Genomic DNA, 15690 nt, shown 5'->3' with positions numbered 1-15690 from the left:
GAAAAATCATAAGGGACTTTCAATGGAAAGTAGGCACTTAACCTGCCTAGGACCTTTTGAAAATCCCACTAGGTGTCTATCTGCATCTTTAGGTAACTCAATACTTTTGTAAATCTGGCCCTGAGAACTAGAGAAGAGGGAAGCAATGCCTGCAACTGTATTGACTCTTATTGCTTCTGGGGTATTGTTTTGGGCTGCCTCCAAGTTACTTTCCTACTGCTCCAGCTGCCTCTGGGGTGCTATTCATTTAGAACATGGGCTGGGTCTTGTAATGAAGGGACTGAAACCACAGTTTTCAAACTCAGAGGTCTAACTTGTACCGATCCACATGTAACACCATGTAATATGTAACCCGCCCGTCTGAGAGAAAGTTAGTACACATTCTTGTACACATTTGAAATTCCACCTTACCTAGGAACAAAAGACTCTGTAAAAAAGACAACATAGGAACTTTAAGTGCCTTAGCCCTATAGTAACATTTCAGCAGGTGTTTGCCAACCAACCCTGCCTGTAAACATTTGAAATATCACTTCTATTGTGAATGGTATTTCTTACACAGGAAATCTTAGCCTGTTGTGCTTCAATGACCTTAGCATTCTGTAGCCCGTGTTTGAACAGCAGACAGGGAAGTAACCAGGCATGTTGCTGAGTGGCTGTCACTGTTTCTCAAGATGCCAGCGGCTAACTAAGTAGATCCTCAGGGTTAGAGTGTAGGAGCAAACTGGGGTAAATGTTTAACTTGACTCTTTGGAGTTTATGGCTTGTGCCTTTCTTTATTAACCCAGCATGGGTTTTTTTCTTTACAGTTGCACAACCGCAGGCAGGCAGATACCAAAGGGGCACTTGATATAACTTGCTTATGGAAGAATGAACAAAGGTAAGGGGCTTTATGTTTTATATTCCTATCATACCTATACATTGGAGAGACGCTTCAAGTTTCCATGTTGGCTTTTTCTAGCGGGACAGCAAGCATGTAGAAAACAATATCAATATTGTGTCAGGTAGAAATGGGAGAACATCCAACTAGGGTTTCAGAATGAAGGAAAATGTTATGTTGCTCTGATGGTATTTTCTACCTTTTGGGCAAGTTGGTTCATATACCTTAATGTCATGCTATGATGTTGTTAGAAAGATCTCCCTTGCAAAGCAAAAGTGACAGCAAGAAATGCTGCTCAGAGTTGTGAATTTTTGTCAGTGAGATTGTGTGGTTAGAGCTGGGAATTTTCTGACAATTTTTTTTTCTGAAAATGCTGATTCGTTGACACCAAAACTGAATCGCAAAACACCTAACTCAAACAATCAGAACGTTCTGGTTCGAAAACGTCAAACGGGATGTTTTGATGATATTGAAACTTTTCAAAACAATTATTATTATTATTTTAGTTGAAATGACTTTTTCTTTCAGAATTTTAGTAAATTTACACTAGAAAGTTTTAAAAGAAAAGGTTTGAAATGGAACTGAAGCATTTCAAAATTATTGAAACAAAAGATACTGATTCTTCTGAACTATTTCCCCTCGCCCCCCCTTTGGTTCATGAAAATTTTCAAGATTTAAACTTTTCATCAGAATTTGGACTGGGAACAATTTCAAAAGGTCAAAAATTCTCATGGAATGGGAAAACCACTTCCCACCCAGCCCTGTTTGTGGTAGCATAACACTGAAAGTCCTGTCACTGCTTACATGTTTTTTAAAGCAGGTCACTGGATAGACCAAACTGTTTTCATACTAATTCAATTTATATCATATTGGGATTTAAAATGAGTAGCAACAATGAACTCTTTAAAGAGCAGACTAGATGATCACAATGGTCTCTTCTTGCAGATTTCTCCTGCCTCAATTTCCCTGTCCACCAGACTGGATACCCTATATCTTCCTCTCTCTGTCTTTTTCACTACTGTCTTAACAGATCTCCCCATTCATAGAGATGGCCTTATTATTTCTGTTGTATTAAGGTCTAAGGTTTTCATCAGCCCCTTTGAAAAGCTCAGTATAGCCTAATTATTCTACTCCTTCCAAATGACTGTGTCCTTGCGTTTTATTCCCTTCTGTGTAGTTGTAGGTGTGGGAAGAAGGTTCTTTGTGAAGGAAGCCAGCTGTTGATTCATCTGCTCAAACACAAAGGGCTAGAATGCCATTGTAACCTGATACAGAAATGAGCTTGGTTTTTGGCACAGTACAGGCATTCGCTTTGTATTGCCTGTGTGTATGGCATAAAGCAGCACAGAGTGAGTGCCTGGCTAAGAGGGCTCACCCGCTGAGCTCTGCCTTTATGCTTGTTGATGGGGTTTTAAGTGGGGAAGGGTTCAGAGGGATCTTTGCCAAAATTAAGTGCACAAAGAAAATTCAGGTAATAACTAAAGGGCTGGAGTTTAGTTTTGTTTAGTTTTAAAGGAAGGCAATTTTAAAAGGTGTAATGGAGGCATTGTCTATTCAATTGTCTCTAGAATCTATTGTAAATATTAGATAAGATCTGGTGCATTATTTATAATAATACTATTACCATAAAGTTGTTTGCAAACATTAATTAATTGATGAAGAACCAGATTCTTCCACTCTGACTCACATGCATAGCAATTTACTCCATGAGTAGTACTATTGGTTGAATGGGATAAGTAATAGATTTTATGGATGGGGAAACTGAGGCATAGGGGCAACGTCAAATGACTGGGACAAATTCACACAGCCAGTCAGGGGCAAGTTGAGACCAGAAGTCAGCCTCTAATTCTTACCATTAGACAGTCTCTCATTCCTGATTTACATAGCCTTCAAATAGGGGTGAGGACGGAATCTCTGCTCCTCCCTCTCGCCATGTTTAACATTGCACACTCAGATATGTGCTGTATTATGGAGTTACCTTTTTCTTAAGCTACTGGGCTCTGCTGGTGGGAAGATTATTATTATGATTTATTGATATGACAGCAGCACCCGCAACTTGCTAAGCCCTGTGCACACACAGAGAAGAGATAGATTATTGGTCTGACCCTAAGTTTCTACATTCCTAGGAATCAAAACCAGAGGGCAGAGACAGTCCTTTTGTTCTGTTTGTACAATATCTAGCACAATGGAGTCCTAGTCCGTGACTGGGACTCCACAGTGCTACAGTAATGGAAATATATAAATAACGAATAGTAATTTCTAGTAGCTTTGAGAAGATGGTAAGGAAAGGTTCACAAGCGCATTATATAATATAAAAGGGTGACACATTGCAATAAGCACCAGGATCCATGAAGTTTCACCATCTTCACATGCCTTGGAGGCAATTTATAAATTACAGTTTAGGAGCTATTTATGCATAATCTCGCTCCTGTAAACATTAAAAATGTTACCATTTGTGGGGGCGGGAGAAAAAAATCACACTGGTCTCATTCACCCTCAGCCATTCTACGTGCACTGACCTGTTTTTCTGTGCTTGCAAGATGGAAAGTACAATTGCGACAAAGTCCAAGGTCTAGTTCGGGCTGGACAGAAAATTGCCGTGATCAATGCAAAGGAATGTAGCCTAAGCAGTGGGGAATGGGATTTCACGCCAGTCCCTGTTCTGATCAGTGCTTGTAGTTTAGTTAGCAGTAAGAATTGTCATGATCCTGGGGAGAGGGTAATGTGCAGTTGCTATGGTGAATAACAGATGTTGAACTAATTCCTAACAATGCCACATAGGGCAGGATTCTGAGACTCCTACACTGAATAGCATTGAAGTGAGCGGGAGTACTTCGGGGTAGTAAGCATTATCTGTCAGAAGTCAGAATCTGGCCCATAAGAAGGAGACAAGTAAATGTGGAATGACATTAATTTTCAAGAAGCTCATGGTTTTATCATGGGTTTAGCTTGTTCCTAGTCTGTTCACGAAATAAGTGTAAAGGCAGTTGCAGAGTTATGACCAACAAAATGGCACCTGTTGTAAAGTAGCTGAAGTCAGATGTTGCAATCCTCCAAGAGGTTACAAAATCAAAACAGGTTCTCTGGACGAGTGTGAGGCTTGGCAAAAGGATAAGGAACCTTCCATCTATTCAAATAGACCCTAGGGCTGTACAGGCTAAAGTGCCTTATTATTCGTCAGGTGCTTGATATTTGAGATGAGTCAGTGGAGTTCAGTCTATTTCCTGGTGATGTTGTGCAATCTGGCAATTCAACAAAGCCCTTGAGCATGTGCTGAACGTTAAGCAGGGAGGCCTGGCTACTAAAATACACACAAACAATGGGATGTAGCCCACGCTCACATGATTTGCTGACTGGAAGGCTCAGCAGAACGCCTCGGAACAGAGGGGTTATTCAGAACTTGAATTTCCATCCTGACCCTTTTAAGCGTGTCATTTCTCTGGGTCAGTGGAGAGACAGCAGAAGGGCATTGTGGGGAATTTTGCACTGCTGCTGCCTGGACTGTACTAGGTCTGTGGGTAACAATTAACTCTTTGTGCTTGTAGGCCATGTGTACATTAGGGAATTTTAGAAAAGCATTCCCACTGGTGCCAGCCCCAGCTCAGCTTTACCAGTTGGAGCCAGAGTATAGACAGTAAGAGAGGCCATACTGGGTCAGACCAAAGATCCATCTAGCCCAGTATCCTGTCTTCAGACAATGGCCAGTGCCAGGTGCCCCAGAGGGAATGAACAGAACAGGTAATCATCACGTGATCCATCCCCTGTCACCCATTCCCAGCTTCTGGCAAACAGAGGCTAGGGACATCCTCCCTGCCCATCCTGGTTAATAGCTCCCTTAACGTGTGGTCTTTTTAACACTGTGTGCTTCTGTTCAGCAGCAATATAAACCACAAGCATCGAGGGTGACATTCTCCAGCACCATTAATTCATCATGGCTCATTGGCATTCACTTGACTAATAGGAGGAAAAAATTAAACAACTCCTCCTTTCCATGTGTCTCACATCTCACATGCTCTGCAGCCCATGATTCCATTGGATAATAGCATTTTGCAGTGGTGAAATAGTAAAATAAAATAATACCACCCCAAAATGTCAGGGTTTCTTTTACAGGAAATCTATTGATGTTAAAATAAATAGAATGATATTCATTTTCATTTTTTTTTAAAGCTAGTAAATTCCAAAAGCGGATTTATCCAGTTTCTACAATATGCTTAAGGACTTATAGCACATGATCAAATGCAGATTTATTAGGGGCATAAAGAGTTGGTATACGGCATCCTCAGTGCTGCTTTGTTCTGGTCAATGAGGATTTTTCATCTTAATCATTATTCCTGGGATCATATGTGGCCCTGCATTTTCCAGAGCTGTTTTAGTTTTATTACATATAAGGGGTGGATGAGCACTTCTTGCTGGTACATTTTGCTAGAGACCGTGGGAAGAATGATCTTGTAGTGAAGTCACTGGGCTGTGACGCTGTAGAGCTGAGTTCAAAAACTATTGCACTAACGATTTTGCAAAATGTTTTCATTGTTCATCAGAATGTTCCGGCTGAAAGCACTCTCATTCTTAAGATGAAAGCATTAGGAGAAAACAAAGAGCAAAAAGACCTACACACATGCTAAAGAGCTTGCCAGGAGTCATTCCACTCCAACCTTGGGGCTTGGTAGCTATCAATCATTCATAACCCACAACTGAGTTTTCCCTGTAGTTACCAGTTCATAACTGTGTCAGATTCAGAATCAGAACAACCATGAATAGTTCAGTCTTTCCTCTATGCAGCTTGGGCCTTTGATCTTGGCCTCATATAACAAGTGATTAGCAGACAATGGCTCTCTCCACAGGGCGTAGTTTCAAAAGGCTGGTTTTTTGCATAACTGGAGGTGGGGAATTTTCATTTACCTCCCCCTAGATCTTCCCCAAGAAAGCCACTTAACACTTTTTGTTCCCAAGGTCCATTCTTGTCTGGCACATTGTTCAATAAAGTCCTTTGAACCCTCAGGTCTCACATCTGTCTCATCTCCCTCCTTGAAAGGTTACATACAATTCAGGACAACAATACTACATAAACCATTCATTTAATGTAACAGAGCCCCAAAATACTTAATTCAAGAGGGTCTCCCGAGGATATGGCAGGAAATTGTCAAATCTTTCCCACCTCCCTTCTAAAGAAGTGGGTGTAACTAGGGTGATTGACTGGCATCATAACCCATTGATTTATTTCTCAGAAAGGTTTGTTCCCTGGATTGCATTTCTGCCATGATCTTTCATAATTTCACATTTCAAGTATTCAGATAATAAACATTCTGGTAGCATTCTACAGCCTTCAAAAATCCATACAGAGTAGTCTGTCTGTGGAACCTATGGGACAGAGCTCTCACATGCCCTCTCTTATGCCTGGTACCCCAAAATCTTTGGCTGAGAACTTGAGACCTGGTCCTCCCACTCCCATCTGGTTTCTAGGGAGTGTGTGTGGTGTCCCTGCATCCTTCAAGGGGTTGGCTGCATCAGTGATGGGTTGAGGTTCTCCATCACATGCAGCATTTTTCTGGACCAAAGGGAGAAATAAGGTAGGGCTGGCTCCCTGTAAAGCAGCTTTCAACCATGCACTACTTTTAACAGCAGCGGGTTTGGGCAAGAGAGATTATTCAAACCTCCCAATAGCCAAATTCCTTTCTCTGCCCAGAGGTCAGGACCCAGAGACCTTGGTGGGCTAACTCTAGCTTCTCTGGGGGGAGAGGAAGGAGTATTGATCCCCACATCTCTAAGGTGGCCTTTTGTTCCCCCCACATTGGGTTAAGGTGAGCAAAATATAGTCCTTTGAGCTCCCAGGTTTTACATCTGTCATGTCGCCCCCCCCTCAAGAGGTTACCTATAACTCTGACCCACAATAATACATAAGCCATTCACTTAAGTTGACATATCTTTGGTGTCCATTGTATTAATTCTGTAAATTCTCCCAAGGATATGACAGGAGAAGGAACTCACTGGAGGGCACTCACTGGAGTCAGTGAAAAGACGACCCGGCTAATTCTCCCCTCTGTTGGCAACCGATTCAACTCTCATTGTGCCACGGGAGTTGGATCAGCTTTTGGTCTTCTTGAGAGGAACTGGTCACTTGAGATATCAGATAGGGAAGTTTATCAAATCATTTCATACCAGTCAGAGCCTGGAAAGTCTACGAAAGCTCTGGGGCAATGGAAAATAGGAAAATTAAACACAGATTAGAGCAGGCCAACTCAACTGTATTCTGCAATCTAGTCTTCTGAATTATATATATTTACCTTTTAATAATGATCCTTGCTAAGCACACAGACCTGGCTTGATAACACCTGTTCACAGAGATAGTATTTATATTTTGAACATAAGTAGCAGGTACTTATTAGGAGGCACCATACATTTTTATGAGACTTCATTTGATAACCCAAATCAGTTTCCAACACTAAGAAAACAAAGCATTATATTATTCTTATTTACTTTATGTTTCAGAATATAACACACAATGCAGCAAACTGCAGATAAGATTAAATCATAAGCTTTTTGAAAGCCATTCTAATCTACAGAGTACAAAACTCTGGCACAAGGATGCATGATAATGGCTTTCCAGAATCACATGATCTTGATCTCCAAAATTATGCTCCGTTATCCTTAGGGAGCTCAGGCTATTTTCCATGACCAGTTTTTATCTATCATGTTTAACCTGTAGAGAAGGGTGTGTGTATGACTGGAAATTTTTTGTCCCCTTTGATAAGCTCAGAGAACCACCTTTTTAAAATAGAGATGATATATATGTAAAAAATATCTTACTCTGCTCTGCATAATACTGCACTGTGTCAAACACAAAGACACAGAAGTTGCCAAATTAAAAATAGGTACTCTATTGGAGAAAGAGAAATCCAGTCCTTTAAATAAACTTCTCCATTAGAATTTAGGATTCTTTCTTAAAATAAGAGACTATATTCCTTTTCATGCTTTTCATACAGGGTGTTCCTTCTGGCCACATGTAAATATACACCTCTACCCCAATATAACGCCACCTGATATAACACAAATTCGGATATAACGCGGTAAAGCAGCGCTTCGGGGTGGGGGGGGGCAGGGCTGCGCGCTCCGGCGGATCAAATCAAGTTCGATATAACGCGGTTTCACCTATAACATGGTAATAATTTTTGGCTCCCGAGGACAGCGTTATATCGAGGTAGCGGTGTATTCTAATTAATAATAGCCTTAGAGAAAATGGGGATTATATCTAGGTCTTAATTTTCAACTGGGCTTTAGCTGGCCTCCATTTTTGCAGGATAAATGTTGCTCCTGAAAATAATCATACTCGTATTTTTTGTGGGCACAGATAGACAGCTTAATATGCAACTTCTAATATTTCTTACTGTAATGTACTGTGGGCACGAAAAAGCGGGCTCAACTAATTATTTGCTGTCACAAAAAAATTGCACCTATGGAAACGTCAGCTGACTGGATACTCAGCTGGAAAATGGACCCCTAACATTCAAAGGAGCTTCAGATGTTTCCTGTTATCTACATACCAAGAAGAAATTAAGGTGCCAATCCTGATGTACTTCAATGGGAGTTTTGCCCAAAATGCAGGATTGGGTCCCAAATTACACAGTTTGTTCTACTTAGTTATTACTGTCTGCAGTGAATCCCATTAGATAAAGGGGAGAAAACATAATCAACATTTTTATAATTTCTTAACTAATATTAGCAGGATGAAGAGAAAGCAAAATATTGTATTTTATTTTGCACAGACTCTTTTACAAGTAACAAAAGAAGTGGCTAGTTGGGTCATGCCCCTGGAAAAAAATTATAGTTTGGGACATTTTCCCCATTTTATTTCTGTAGCAAGTTGCATTTGCTGCCAGGATTAAAGATATTTAATTGAAGATCAAAAGCCTCCCAGCATATTTGTTTTTAAGTACAAAATCATATGAAACATATCTGGAAAAAGTTTTTTTCTTCTTCTCAGATTTAGAAGAATGAGATACCCCTGATTACTATGAAAGAACAACACAAAGCAATAAACAGCTTAACAAAATGGACTTTGCTTGTATGTTTAAGATTAAGGCTAAAGCAGGTGTGTTTTAAAAAGAACAATCAGTGACATTAACTAGGAAGAGACGCTTGCAGAATTTCCTTGTGATCAGATTGTTGTTTCATCTTCAAGGTCAAACTGTTTCAGGCTGAAAGGAGACCTACATTTTCTGAACAATCCTGTGCTTTATTTGTCTTTGCTCATGCAGGGCTTTTGTGGTGCTGAATGGATAGCGCCCACTCAAACACAACACTTAGGTCCCTCTCTTTATCTTAATGAGGCCCAGTATAAGAGCAACTGAACTTTGTGCTTGTTAAACCATAATGACTATTCAGCCTATGAAACGATGCCAGAGGGATGAAAACAGAATACATCTCTATTAGTACCCAGCCTGACATTCAGCTCTATCTCTCAGATGACATGCAAAACTGATATCCTGAGCACATGTAGTCAATAAAGCTGCCAGGCAATTTTGTCTAAAAGAAAAGTTGTTAAAACAGTCCCCCCAATCCAAAGGCCATTTTGGGTAACTGCATTCTGCTGACCTCAGTTCCTGTCACTCAGGTTAATTTATTGTCATGTTCATTATTATTGATTATGTATATTATAGTAGTGCTTAAGGGCACCAGTCCTGGATTGGGGCACTACTGTACTAACATGTAGCAATGACATGGTCCCCACCCCAGATTGTTTACAATCTAATTAGCACCCTAACTTTGTATCCTAAACTGGTGCAGGGTGATATCGGATAGGGTTAAACAACTGCTGCATTCCACCAAAGAGGCAGCAGATAAAGTGGATTCCATTTATGGTTTATATTTTAGTTTGTAACCAAGCTTTGGAGTGAAAGGTGCTGAAGAATTGCACCATGCTGTTATGATGAATGTTCAGCCATGCAAAATAATAACCTCATATAAGGAGCTAGATTGTGGCTGACCCTGGTGTGGGAATACGGGAAGAGAAGGCATAGGCCTTCCTGAGTTTAAGGGCTCCTGCTGACTAGCACCGCCAGCAGCATGGATCACCCAAAAGGTGTGCGTGAGGGCAGGGGGAGAGCATGGCCCTGCCCAAGTACTCTCTGGTTAGTGGAGTTGGCTGGATGCAGAAGGAACATACATGAAGTCCTTGAAGAAGTGTAGAAGAGGCTGCAGTCCCCTCTGTGCACTGGTGAGCTCTGGGAGACACCAGGGGAGATGTCAGAGCACAGCTCCCAGGGAAAGTCAAGTTAGCTCCCTTAGGCACATTGGAGAAAATCTCCCTCATGTCTCCCTGAGAACTGATGCCTCCTGGAACCCCAGGAGTTGGCTACAGGGTTTGTCAGGGCTGGCTTCTGTCTGTTTATTAGATATCACATTTGAATTCTCTTCCCAACAATTACATGTTTCTAATTTACTGATCCTGAGCAGGTGCTAAAGCCAGACTGACCTGTGTCTGCTGATAGAGGGATACAGGGTATAAAATATAGAAGTACAGGCAGTGGGGAGGTGGGTCCCAGTTTCAATCTACTAGAATAAACCCAAATCCTCAATAGTGGCTGAATTTATTCAAACAATCCTATTGTCTTTCCAAGGCTAATGCACATGAATACTGCGTTAGCAAAGTGAATGGAAAGGGATTCCATTTCAATGAACATATATAATGTCCCAGCCCAGGAGAGTAACATTTAATTGATGAGTGGCTTTATGTCTAGAGAGTATTTATAAAAAAGAGTCAAGGTCTGCTTTACATGAGAGATTTTGGTCGTACTATCTAGCTGCTTGGTTGTTTGAGAAAGCTGTTGCTTTGCGGGCAAGAAAGAATAAGAGTAAATTCATTCCGCTAGGACACATTTCTTTAGCCCCTCAATGAAGCCAACTCAGTAGTCACAAAGTGGTCGTCCATATTTAGATACATACATTAATTTACTCAAGTATAATAGAAATGCTGGGTTTTTTCAAAGCAGATATTTTAAAGCAGTTATTGTTCAACTTCTTAGGTATTAATAGTTAATCTCTCTTAACATCAGATGGCTGTTTGGTAAGCTATGTAAAATGAATAAGGGGTCAACCTATATCTCATATAAATCATTAGGTGTCTTTCTACTGATTTCAATCAGACTTGGATTTAAGTATTACCATTACAGAAATATAGGAGCACCTCAGAAAGATTAATTAATTTTATCCTCACAAAATGCCTTAGAGATAGAGTTTTACATTATTATTCCTATTTTTCAGCAGGGGAATAGAGAATGGGGGCTTGCTCATGGTCCCACTGTGGTTCAGCCAATGTTTGAACCCAGCTCACCCCAGTCCCAGTCCATAGAAAGGTTCATTAAGGCAGTGGAAATAGCATGTGGCAGGTCAAATGTAAGAACCTGCAGGATGAGGGCCTCGGACTACAAGGGTGGTAGGCTTCTGATAATTCTACATCACCACCAGAAGCTCAAGCAAGGGTCCTGCTGGGGGTCCCTGTGAAGCTAGGCACTGCAGGAAGTATCGTCCAGCAGGGCTTTAGTGGCGATCTGTGCCACAGCCCACTGATTGGGCTGTGCTGTTATATAACTCAGGAAGCTTTCACAAGGAGCTGTCTGAGCAATGATGCAGACCAACTGCTTGCTTGCACTCCAAACCTTGTCTTGCTGCAAACCCTAGACCCCAGCTCCTGATCCCGATTCATCCCTGACTCCACTATTTAGCGCCTGACTGCAACTTGGTAACTGACACATGTCAGCTGCCCACGGCCCAGCCCTGAGCAGTAACGTGGGGTGCTCTTGGAGAACAAGTTGGTGGTGGAAGTCTGATGTACAAGAGACGTTAAAAAGAATGAAAGAATTATTCAAAGGGGTTGAGGAAGCATATCATGATAAGGAGACACTCAAAAGTGCGTACAGAGGAACAAGGTGCGGGCGGTAATATATTTTATTGGACGAACCTCTCTGTTGGTGGAAGAGACAAGCTTTTGAACTAAAGAGAGCTCTTCTTCAGGTCTGGGGAAGGAACTCAGAGTGTCACAGCTAAATACAAGGCGGACCAGATTACTTAGCATAAGCAGTTAACACATATTCTAAGAGATTAAAGTGCCATGAGAAAAGTTAAATCAGAAGAAAGCATTTGTGCACTGGGGAAGTACACTTTGTGCCATCTGAGAGAGAGCTGGAGAACTGCAAAGAAGAACCAAATATGCAGGGGTGGCAGTGAAATGGCAGCAGGAGTATTGTGGGACCAATAATTAAGTAACAAACTGAAAGGAGAAGGGTGCTTGCTGTGTGTGTTTGTCCTGGCCTGCTCTATGCTTTGGAAAGAGTGGGTTTTAGGGAGATGGAAGAAAAGAAGATACACGTAGTAGAAAACAAAATAATGAGGAGAATGGCAGCCAAACAGATGGTAGACAGAGTGCACATGGAAGAAATGAGGTGGAAGATGAAGTTTGGACTTTCAGCGATAGGTAGGCTGAAGAGCATAGGTTTGAGGTGAGCTGGGCATGTGATAAGAATAGGAGAAGAATGACCAGCAAAGGACGTATGGGAGGAAGAAGACAGCAAGAAAGAACATGAAAGACTGAGGATATGATGGAAAGACTCTGTCAAGATAAGTTGGATGAGAAAAGGACTGGAACTCCAAGACCTACAAACTCATGCCATGGACAAGAAGGAATGGGGAAGGACTGTGAGCACCCCAGACACCATGTAAACAGGAAAAGGAGTCAAGAAGTGAAGTGTTCCGTAGAAACCACACCCTCAGCTGGCACTGTTCATAGAGTGTGTATTTGAAAAGGGAATTACTTTCATATTTATATTTAGGCTCATAGCTATTAAGACTACAGGAGGGAGGGAGGTGGATTACAACTACTTTCTTTGCAAAACTTACTTCCAATATCTTTAAACTTTTATTAAGGAATCAAATGTGCCCATTTTTAATGTACTCTTTCTTTATAAATATGAACTAAGAACATTAGGCTAATCTAATCCTGGGTCTCCTTATAAGAACAGTAGATGTGAATGCAAAAAACCCAATATTCTTACATGTCAAATCAAAGTCCAGGTGCTGCACAAGCCCATTTCCTCCCTTCACTGTTTTATTTTTTCCCAGGCCTATAATTCCCCCATGGGAAACTAGGAGAAATGTTAATTTCTTTTTTTTTCTTTTATTAAAGTAGCAGCTCTGGTGATTTAAACAATCAAGCACATGTTCTTATGCTGTCTGCACCTTCTGCTCTCCATAAATGGTGATGTGGGTAAGAAAGTAAGGAAATGACATTAACCTTTTCCATCTGATAAATAAGGGCTCTATTCAGTTGCAATAATCCACATCCTTCCCCAGAGATCCAGTTAATTTTAAATGAACTGCGCCCTTAGGTATTAAATTATTTCCACACTGGCTGGCCGATTTCTTGGTGAATTATTCACGTCCAGGACTGAAGTAGTCTCCCTATGCAACAGTGAATGAGGAAACTGGCCTTCTAGATTTCCCGGTAACCTGATTGTCCTGCTGGTAGGGCTGAGGGATTCATCAGGCTCCCACAGGATTTATGACTAGCAGCTGTGCTCATTGAAGACAACGGGAGCAGGACTGGCTCAATGATCCATTTGATAGCACGCCTTGCTATCCTTGTCTACAACGAATTCTTCACCCTTGACAACCATGATACACCCTCAGCTTATGAAAAGTAAGGGGAAAAGGACACCTGGAATGGGTGGAAAATGAAAGTGTTTGTGGGTGTGGCCTGTTTACAGGCAATCCCCAAATGCAGACTCAGGTGTACAGATGTCCTTGTGTTAAAGAAACAGTTATTTTCAAGACAAGTGGCAGTGAGAGGATGGAGGTGGGGCAATGATTCATCACTGCTCCAGTCTCCCGGCAACACGCTCATAAAGACTAAAACGTATCCCTGCACTGGAAAAGATAGGATCCAACTTTTTTTTTCTTCTTGCAACTAGATTGCTCTGGTCAGGCTGGTGCCTGCTCAGACATATAAACAATGAACAGCAAAAGAAAGAGAAAGGGCTATATGCATTTGTGTATGTATATGTAGGCTGGGATTTTCAAAGGAGCCTAAGGGAGCTAGGCATAATTGAAAATCCCATTGAAAATAAATGGGAATTGGAAATCTAACACTACTGGGTTCCTTTGAAAATCACAGCCATAATGCAATTCTTGTACATGTACCTAGGGCCTAATCCAAAGACCATTGAAATTAAAGGGGCTCTTTCCTTCAAAGGACTTTGGATTAGGCCCCTAAATCACTGGACATGGGCATTAAAAACAAATAAATAAAACAAACTAATTATGTGACCTAAACCAAGGTTTGAAGGACTTTGCAACCTTTCCACTGCTGGAATGATCTATACCCTGTGGGTGAATTATTAGATTGCATTGAATTTACTAGAAAACAGGAGAAACATTTAGGTATAAATAAGAATTCATACCTCAGTGTGTCATTTACGGATTGATTTTAAAATCCCACAGCAACTTTGTTTTCAAAGAATTCTGAGCCAGATTTTCAGCTGGTACAATCGGCAAGGGGCAGTCAAAGGAGCCGAGTAAGGATCTGGCCCTCTAAATGTAAATCCTGTAGTGTCAGGGTTGACTGAGCATCCAACCCTGCAATTGAGTAAGTATATTTTTTGCCTTTCATATCTATATTAGAAATCATGGCAGAACATGAGACTGCTAACATCTTACAACCTTTGGAACACTTTCTCATGCCAGCGTCTTGCTAAGCACTGGTGCATTAAACTGTGATTCATTATCACTTAACCTTGGAGCTGGTCGTGACCAGTTCTGTCTGAATTCAGTTATCTTGTTCTCCACCAGAAAGATTTCCAAGCATTTGTGTTATCTCCCTTAGCATCTAAAGTAGGTACGCTGACCACAATTCAGAACAGTTTCTGGTGGAAAAAAATACAGGAAAAAAATGCATATGATGACAGGAATGGAAATAAAACCTTGAAGAAGCAGAAAAAGTCAGATGTATATGAAAGTTATTTATCTGGTCAAAAATGGAGCTGTGAATTGCCTGTCAGATTTAGTGCTGTACTGATTTTATGCATGACACTGTACGTTCATATAGACTCTAGTTCATAATGATGACATTAAATAGAATAGTCTTTTTTTCCAAAGTGTCTAATCGTTTGCGGCTTTGCTGATCTGCTGCTTACCCATAACACACACTGTATATTGTAATGTAAATCTGTAGGGCCAGATCCTCATCAGATGTAAATTGAAGTCAGTTAAGCTACTATCATTTAAAAGAACTAAGGATCTGGCCCTTAATCAACAATATATGCACAGCATCTATTTTCAAAAGTTCACGATCAGAGTTTATAGATCATAGAATATCGCAGAAGATCAGGGTTGGAAGGGACCTCAGGAGATATGTAAAGCATCTGCAATGTTTTTACAGTGATCAGGAGGGAAAGGAAAAAAAGAGACAGAAAATAAAGATTGTGGCCAGATCATGGAAACTGTTAAAGTTTCACACCACATAATGTCTTCTTAATAACGCACACAGATATTATTACAGTATGAAAGATACCTGCTGTTAAGTTCTTTTGATGACTCACACTGGAGAACAGTTGCACTTAGGCTTAGGAATGTAGGATTTCCTTGTAAAAAATTACTAGTTGGGTTTTAGAACAGATGTTATTATTACCAGTGACAGTCCGAGGAAACTTCAGTGACATGCAGAGAAGTATAGCACACACAGTAGTAGTGTCCAGTGGTGCAAGGAGCGGAAGTCAATGCATCTGAGCCCTGACCTGGGTGGACTTTGCTGAGTAGAGAGGTTAATT

The 15690-nt window shown here is 40.9% G+C and overlaps 1 protein-coding gene across 2 annotated transcripts in view; it reads left to right on the top strand.

Annotated features, from left to right (window-relative positions):
- The first annotated feature begins 792 nt into the window (after positions 1-792).
- KCNJ16 (potassium inwardly rectifying channel subfamily J member 16) overlaps positions 793-15690 on the top strand; it is a 42451-nt gene continuing 27553 nt past the window's right edge. Inside the window, exon 1 of one of the 2 annotated variants that reach the window (XM_054048014.1) lies at positions 793-877. The gene's annotated coding sequence lies outside the window, so the exon portion shown is untranslated. Of the gene's footprint in view, positions 878-14492; positions 14511-15690 lie in introns of those variants that run through there. The other variant, XM_054048015.1, reaches the window with a different exon arrangement.

Source organism: Malaclemys terrapin, chromosome 13 (genome assembly GCF_027887155.1).
Source record: "Malaclemys terrapin pileata isolate rMalTer1 chromosome 13, rMalTer1.hap1, whole genome shotgun sequence".
In the NCBI taxonomy this organism is placed as follows: Eukaryota; Metazoa; Chordata; order Testudines; family Emydidae; genus Malaclemys; species Malaclemys terrapin.
Note: the sequence above shows the minus strand (reverse complement) of the source record. Positions and strands in the feature narration are given on the sequence as shown.